We start from the raw sequence: 6,752 nt of genomic DNA on the forward strand, positions 1-6,752 counted from the left end.
TTGTATCCTATAAGTTGTTAAGTTCTGCGACTGAGAGAAAATATCGATAAAATCGTTCTTTTTTCTACATTAACACGATATTATATTGGACAGAAGATAATACATTCCGGAGATCTAAATGATCGAGATGTTGAGAAACGAATGTTAGATTATTGACACGAGCATCTCCTGATGGAACTTAAACCTGAAGAAAACGCTGTATCAAATTTTATGTATAAGTAATTTATGTAGTTTTATTAGATTAATTATATTGTGCGAATAATATGTATTACAGTAGATAAGCATCGGTTATATAAAAATATAGATCTTAAAATCCGTAAATCTGTTAATCCATAGATTCACTGATCACACATTTAGCATCATAGACCCTTGCTTCTATACGAATGTGTATAGTATCACAGCTTGATAAAAGAAAATAGATCCATGGATCTACAGGTTCACAGATCCATTGATCCACACATGCACAGATCCATCTATATATTCGCAGATTTATAATCATTTCTTCATAATTCCTTAAACCTATTATTATTATTATTCGTAAGTTTTTGATTAATATCTTTATGATAGTCTTAAGTCTATTAAGCGCCTGTTTGTTAAAAATCAGAATTAAATCAATCATGTGTCTTGAGATATAAATTTCCTAACATTTATTCGAATACAAATATCTAGAAAGATGTCTGTAAAATCTTTTGTAGACATCTTTAAGATTTTTTCAAAAAAAGGCATTTTTAAATATGTCGATTAAATATCTTACGACTCTTTGAAAAGTACGTCTTATTTATAACATCTTAAAGTTGTCTATTATACGACATTTTTTGGATTATGCAAAAGAGATGTTGCTACAGTAATTATAGTAATTATTGTAACGTGATCTATTTAATTCCTCTGCGTATCGCGTGCCTAAAGTTTGGTGAAACTAAAGCTTTAGAAGAAATTGTAATTAGATCGCGGGTTCACTCGATGTAGCAAGCTTGACTTTAAACGAAAGCTACTGTGCCAGATAACATTTTTTTCCTCCCCTTCACGCTCTCAATTTTTTCTTTTACGAATATAACGTCTGCGTGGTCGTCGAGTAGCGGCCATTGACATCTGAAACACATCCGTGGTCTAATTATAATCTATATCGGTTGGCAGTAATAGGGAATAATAAATAAAATGGAGACGCCAATTTTTTTAATATTATATTTCGTTCCCTTTTCTCTCCTATTTTTGAGCGACGCGCCTAATGCAACATTTTTAACCTATGCTGCGTTTCAGCATGATGCATCATTTATCCTTGTTTAACATTCGATGAATAACAAGGATAAAGTAGCAGTATGCGCATCATGTGTGAAACGGAACACAGCCCTAAAGTTATAATCTCGCGCATGCGCACCAGATATCCGGGATTAATATCCGCCCATGCGCAGAAATGATCTCAAAATAATCTTAAATAAGATGTATGTAAAAAGCTATTGCAGTCTTTGTAAGACTATTGATGTTATAAATTTTTGGATTTACGAATCTTAAGTCTTTGAACTTATAAAATTTATAAATCAGCTAGCAAACTTTCAAGTTGATTCTTGAAACATCCTTGCATTCGAAGATTCTTGAATACTTATAGATAGCTAAATGCATAGATTCTTGAATAATCTTCCATGGGCATTCTAAAATTTGAAAAATATTACGAGATAAAAAAGGATAAAAAAGATGAAAGAAAAAGAAAGAAATGGTAAAATGTCAAACTATATATATATGTAGTACCGAAAAAATATGCTAATATGCTACACGAGGATGGCTCCCCTACAGCACAAAGTTGCACAAAAATTGCAGCAACATTGCATGTTACAGCAATATTGCAGAAATTTTGCAGTGATTGTGCAGATTGCTGCAAATTCTGTTGGGTACTGCATGGATTACATATTATTTATTTGCAATCGATTTGTTTTTAATTGTTAAAGTATAAAATTCAAATGAATTATGTGCAGATAGGAAAGGCAAGATAAAAGAGGGAAAATGGAGTATGTGAAATTTGATATATGTATACATAATAAAAAGAAAGAAAGAATAACAAGATAAATCTTTAATATATGTACACATCGAATTTCAAGCTGATTGTGTTTAAACTTAGTCAACCATTTGGATCAATGATCTGCTTTTTGAGATGCGCTTTTTGACTGAAACCGAGATCAAAAGACTTCTTTCTTTGCGATTCAAAATTTAGATATCTCGGTTATTCTGCATACCACTTTTATTATATAGAAACGTGATTAACAAGTTAAGATTTATCATTCAAGTGTAAATGTTGAGAAAATGTTTTAAAAACATCATAAAAGCGAGATAAATACAAAAAAGGACCTTGTAATACGATTCATTACGTATATCAATACGCTAGATATATCCACGTATTTACATATATCATATACTTACATATATGTACATCCATGTTGTAATTGAAGCTAAGCCGAATTTTAATATCCAAGCAATAGCGCTTTATATACAGCAGAAGAATGCATTACTTAATTAACAAAAGATTTAATCAGATATCATTAGCAAATACGTTTAAAAAGATTGATATGCGTACGTATTCTTGTTAGATACTGTTTGTTGTTGAATTATTGATAAGCTGTGTAGGATAAAGAGAGTGTTTAAGCAGTGTCTTATTACGTTATACATGTACATTGAGTAAAGCTTGTTTACGAACATGATAGATATATGTAAAGATGTATAATGTTATTATAATTTCATATTTCGCTACTTCTTAGTGAAAATACATGAAGTATTTAGAGCGAAAATGTAAAGTTTATTTCATTAGAATACAATTTTGTATTCTACAAGTTATGAACTTAATTCATTCTCCTTCTGAATGTTTTATATATACAGCATAGTACGCTAAAAAATTATCATCTTAATTTACATCAGTATTATAATTCCAGAGAAAAATAAATCAAACAAAAGACGATTTCATGAGATACAAGTTAGATTGAAAGAACTTTTTCTCAACAAAGATCATTCTGAGAACTAAACTTTTTTTTCAAATAAAAACAATTTGTGCCTTCTTTGAAATAACGCGACTTTGTTTGAGCTATTTTTTCTAGAAACAATAATATTGAGATGATAAATTAAGGTAAAAGTAATTTTAATTTTATCCCTATTATATATACATGGGTAAAAAATATTTATATAATCCATTCTTTTTGGGATAATTTTACAAAAAGAAGAAATATATTGTTATAATGTGCTTTGTTTAATGTGTTAGACAAATAAACGATGTATTCTAATAGACACTTGGCAATAAAATTTTTTTGCTTTTTATAAAATTATTCCAAATAATAATGGAATTTGCAAATATTTTTACTCACTGCATATGGAATAATTACATCGATATAATACAATAATAAAAGTAAATTTCACATAATCAATTAATTAATTTCAATAAGATTAATTAATTTCAATAAGATGAGTAATAACTTTATGTATTTTATGTAAAGGTCAATCAATGCATAATCTTATATATACACACAATTAAATGCTCATTAAATTGGATATACACATTATATGTAACGTCTCATAATTTAATATTAATACTTAAGAATTAATAATTTAGTTTAAATATTGGATGTGAAAAGTTTATATAGTCATCTTTGAGATTCATTATTAACAATAAAGTAAAAGATTTAACTTTGTTTATAAAATAATTGCGCATATATATCACAAATATAAAATATATTTGGAGATCCTATGAACGTATACACGCGTTCAATTTTTGTCAATCGGGCGTCCGTTTATCATAACTTCAAACTACATTAAATATGAGCCATCCTATATACATCCTGTAAATGTCCAAAATCGAACATATAATCGAGGTCCATTTCATATTCATTGGATGTACGGACGTAAAATGGACATAAAATGGACATCTATAAAATGTCCTGTGCTATCTGGGTAATTAGTTAAGGTTTGTTTAAGATAATTTTATAGACAATTCTAAGATGTTATTTTATATCATCTATATCCGATTTTATATTCTACACTCCGCTTTCTAACATATTCTAATAACTATTTGCTTTCACATTTTGAAAACTGTTCATGTACGAGAAAAATATTCGAATACATTTAAATTAAAAAAAAAAAAAAGAAATCTTGAAAGAAGGAGGAGCAGTGTTTGCTATTATCTAGATAAAATTATTTAAATAAAGAAATTCTTCTTTTTATTTAGATTATTAAATTATTAGAATATGTATCTCCCTAGAATGTTATCTCCCCCCATTTTTATTATCTTAAAAATATTAGCAATACCTAAGATACGTGTGATTTATCTCATTTTTGTTTAGATAATTTTTATTTAGTCATCTAAGCATAAATATTAAGGAAGACTATTGAAGCATGTTATTAAGAATAAGCATTCATCTGTTAGTTTGTCAAGGACATCATAATCTTGTTTGCATATGCAGCTGATATTAAATATTAGAAGTTTATTTTTTCGTAAATATAGACAGTGATCTTCTACATACGACTGCATTTTAAAGCAGATTCTAGCGTTATTTAGATGTTGCGATATAATCTTGTCGTTGTTGATTAAAGTAATTGTATTATCTAGATATATCTAGATTTACTATAATTACTGTCATCCTTGATGACTGATAATTGTTAACAAGTTGTTATTGGGTATTATGTGATCGATGCTACATACCTGTGTCATTAGTTCTCTTTTATCAGTTTGATCAAATGTATCCTGTCACAAGTACCAATCCTCTGCATAAGCGATAATTTAAGGTAGAGAATGCAATTGCAAAACTATCTTTAACGAATAAACATATCTTTCTCTGATAACAAAAAGTCCAAAATCAAGACGTCTTAATGTTGTCTTTTAGACGTCTTTAAGATGTTCTTTAAAATGTTTTATGTCTCGTTTTTGAACATGCATGTTGTCTATTATATTTCTTGGATTCTTATTATCTTATTATCTTTATATTTGCATCATATAGTCAATATATTACCTTTTTCATTCTTTTTTTCATATGATTGGCTACATTTTGATTAATATCTTTTTTTAAATAAACTTTTTCCGAAATTTAAATATGATTTAAGAGAAAAGTTATTTTCTTTTTTTGATCACTTACACTGAAAGTTAATTTCATTGTTCATCCCCTTTAGACAATATGATATTTTCATCTGAAACATTTTTTTAAATAAAATTGTAAGATATTTTTACATCATATGATTCTTTTAATTATTTTGTATACAAAAGTAAAATTACAAAGAAATCAATAATTTTAAAGATATTGTATTCTTTATTTTGATATATTTTAATATAAACTATTAAAATATCTTGTAAACTATTAATTTCTTAATAATCACACATCTTAATATTTTTTATTATACTTCTTAATATTTTTCAGAATAATGAAATGAATAAATTGATGTAAAGAAAATACATAATTGTTTTTCAAAATAGTTATGAAATTTGCAATATACAAGATAAATAAGCATTAAAATACGTTTAAGCTAATAAACATTACTTGATTTCAATAGTTTTTTCTTATATATATAGTAGTAGAACTTCTGATAGATTTAGAATGAAATTCAGAGGGGACCGAAAATTCGCGACAGCATAAATTCTCCTCTTTTTTTGATGTCATATGTAAAGATATCCCACAATTTTGTTACAAAATTCCCACAAAAATGTTTATGAAAATTGCAAATTTACAACGCTTAAAAGTTCTATCTGTTTCACTTTATACTTCAAATTATCTATATGATCACATTTTGACTCCTGTTCTGTGTGACATTTTTTTCAAGATGCAGATGTGTTATTGTAGACGGTGAAAGATTTAAACACAATTGGCTAATAAGACACACGATAGGTATGATTGTATAATGACATCATTATACTTGAAATGTGTTATGGAAAATAAATCGGATCTACAGAATTGTTCAAATTTATTTTATTACATAACAGCAGAAATAAAAGGAAATTATATCTCATTTCAGAAGATAAGATTTAATTTATTTTTTTAAATATTACTTTATGTAAAATCTTCTATAATTGTAATAAAGATTTTGCCATCTAGAAAAAGAATCGCTCGAGTGATAATAATAAATCGGTCTAACAGCGATCTTGTAATAGTCTGAATTAATAAATGTGTAATCTCACATTTCACGGAAGCAAGTCGTTTCCGTACGAGGTCGGGATACTTAAGTGTCGAGAAGTATGACGCTGATTCTTCCGTCTATTTCGCTCGAAATTCTCCGTCAGGACGGCAATGACATTAATGTCACATGACAAAATGGGCAGGATGTGGTCAATTCAGATCGGTCTCTGTGTGTGACTCACATTACACGCGCCTAGCTCGTCCCGGTGCGATCAAGGGAGTGGAGTGGACCACTAATCGAACAGTCGCTGCGAGCCGCGCACACGCCTGCCATGGCGGCTACTAAGGTCACATACACGTGAGCTGACCTTAGCCCCCAATTTGTTCGACGATTCAGTTGAGGAAATCGTATTCGTGGTTTTCTGAATCGCGTTGGATAGGTGAACTCAAATGGGAAATCAAATGGAGGGCAGACATCATTAACAATGCACAGCTATACTAAATCGTTCGTAAATATTGATGCCATATATTTATTTTGTTACGGAAAATAGAATTAAAATAGATAAAAGAAGTATTAAACATATTGTCCAAATAAATTATCTTCTTAATTAAAAATGATATTGGCATGATATTATAATAAGGATATAAATAATGAATGAAATTATATATATATATATA

Source organism: Atta colombica, unplaced genomic scaffold, assembly GCF_001594045.1.
Source record: "Atta colombica isolate Treedump-2 unplaced genomic scaffold, Acol1.0 scaffold153, whole genome shotgun sequence".
Classification (NCBI taxonomy): Eukaryota; Metazoa; Arthropoda; class Insecta; order Hymenoptera; family Formicidae; genus Atta; species Atta colombica.